Source organism: Schistocerca cancellata, chromosome 5 (assembly GCF_023864275.1).
Source record: "Schistocerca cancellata isolate TAMUIC-IGC-003103 chromosome 5, iqSchCanc2.1, whole genome shotgun sequence".
In the NCBI taxonomy this organism is placed as follows: domain Eukaryota; kingdom Metazoa; phylum Arthropoda; class Insecta; order Orthoptera; family Acrididae; genus Schistocerca; species Schistocerca cancellata.
In genome coordinates this window covers 72,203,202-72,205,532 of record NC_064630.1, presented here as the reverse complement: position 1 = coordinate 72,205,532, position 2,331 = coordinate 72,203,202, and the positions used below count along the sequence as shown (strand labels likewise).

General features: G+C 48.9%; 1 pseudogene; it reads left to right on the top strand.

The window, feature by feature from the left end:
- The first annotated feature begins 1,339 nt into the window (after window positions 1-1,339).
- On the top strand, window positions 1,340-1,457 carry LOC126189261 (5S ribosomal RNA; annotated as a pseudogene).
- The last annotated feature ends 874 nt before the right edge of the window (window positions 1,458-2,331 follow it).

Genomic DNA, 2,331 nt, shown 5'->3' with positions numbered 1-2,331 from the left:
TGAAACACATCGATGTTTTGTGCGACCAGCAGTGGCCGACACATCATCATCCCGGGACTAACTCTGGGCACATTTCGCAACTGCTGCGTCATCAAAGACAACTGGCAGCCGTCTGCTTGCGGCAGGATGAACTTTACGTGTGCTTCTGACCACGTCACCACTGACACCACGTCACTGTCAAGCATGGCCACTGTGGAGGCGCGGAAGAGTCGACTGGAGGCTCTAATAGCTTGTCGTCAGTGATGAGAGTAGGTTCTAGCTGAATGCCAGTGATCGTGGTGTACGCGTAAGGTGAAGATCTGGTGAGCTGCCCTATCCAGAGTGCATTTGCCCGCGACCGAGTTCGCATTACAACCTCCGTTGTGTGCGGGCTACCAATTACAGCTCGCGTTCACATTTGGTGTTTCTGCAGGGTGAAGTAACCGGTATCCCATAAGTTGCACAGGCTGTTATTGTGGTGTCACCGCCAGACACCACACTTGCTAGGTGGTAGCTTTAAATCGGCCGCGGTCCATTAGTACATGTCGGACCCGCGTGTCGCCACTGTCAGTAATTGTAGACCGAGCGCCACCACACGGCAGGTCTAGAGAGACGTACTAGGACTCGTCCCAGTTGTACGGACGACTTTGCTAGCGACTACACTGACGAAGCCTTTCTCTCATTTGCCGAGAGATAGTTAGAATAGCCTTCAGCTAAGTCCATGGCTACGACATAGCAAGGCGCCATTAACCATTTCTAGAGAGAGTCTCAATTGTATCATCAAGAATGCTGTATACAAATGATGGATTAAAGTTAAGTATTCCAGCAGCTATGTTCTTTTCTTTATAGTATTCATTCCGTATCCTGTTTCAGACCTAAGCAAGCCTGCGTGAATTAAGCGCGTGCCCTTTCGGCTTCCTCGCCTTGTGTCTAGACTGTCTTGTCTAGACACAACAGTTATCTCTGCCAATTCTTCCACAGGAGGGGGGATTACTTTATCTGGAGGGCAGTGAACATCCGGCTGCAACGATGCAGTGTTCTCTTCGATCAGTACAAAAAGTATCGTGGCCTGCAAGATCACCAAATCTCTCGTCAAACGAACAGGCAAGGGGCATGATGAAGCGGTAACTTACGCGTTCTCTAGAATATGCAAAAAAAAGGCATAGGCGAATTGCAACAAAAGGCATAGTATGGTTTGGACGCCACTCGGCACTTTTTGAGCATTCGGATGAGGGAATACATGCCTGCGATGCCTGCTGAGTAACAAGAGAATAGCGTGTTGTACGAATCTGAACCTGTGTTTTAGCCATTGGATTGGCGATTCAGTATTTCAGAATTGCAGAAGTCCTATGATACCGAGGTCAACGGCCTTGCCGCAGCGGATACACCGGTTCCCGTCGGATCACCGAAGTCAAGCTCTGTTGGGCGTGGCCGGCACTGGGATGGGTGACCTTCCAGGCCGCCATGCGCTGTTGCCATTTTTCGGGGTGCACTCAGCCTCGTGATACCAATTGAAGAGCTACTCGACCGAATAGTAGCAGCTCGGGTCAAAGAAAACCATCATAACGACTGGGAGAACGGTGTACTGACCACACGCCCCTCCTGTCCGCATACTTTTGAGAATGACACGGCGGTCGGATGGTTCCGATGGGCGACTTGTGGCCTGAAGACGGAGTGCTTTATGATGGCATACACTGACAGCAACAGCAATTCCTATGGTGAGGTAATGAGAAATACCCACTAAGTTAATCAGATTAGTTAAATGCGTTTAGGCGGAACTTTATGTCATATAAAGACACTAGCAGCAAATACTGAAAAACTTTAAGACGTACACTGGACTGAGACTAGGCGACGCAGTTTCATCTATTTTGTGTAACTTCATCTTAAAGAAGTTTACAATGAAATGAACACCCTTAGCTGCTTACAGGCGTTGACATACGTCAACGGGGACAGATGAAAATGTGTGCCCCGACCGGGACTCGAACCCGGGACCTCCTGCTTACATGGCAGACGCTCCATCCATCTGAACCACCGAGGACACAGAGGATAGAGCGACTGCAGGGATTTATCTCTGGCACGCCTCCCGCGAAACCCACATTCTCAACGCATTGTCCTGCACTACATTCGTAGTGTCCCCGCCCATTATACTCATTACTCGCGGCGCGTTGCCGATTCCCGTAAGAGTTCGGGCACTGTTTGTGCACTCCCACAGAAGAAGAAGATGATCAAGTGGCGGATGAGCCTTAACTATATATATTTACTAAGATGGTATCTGTTCTTTCGGACACGTCCGAAAGTTCAGATACCATCTTAGTAAATATTAAAGAAGATTGATAGAGAATTTACTAAAAC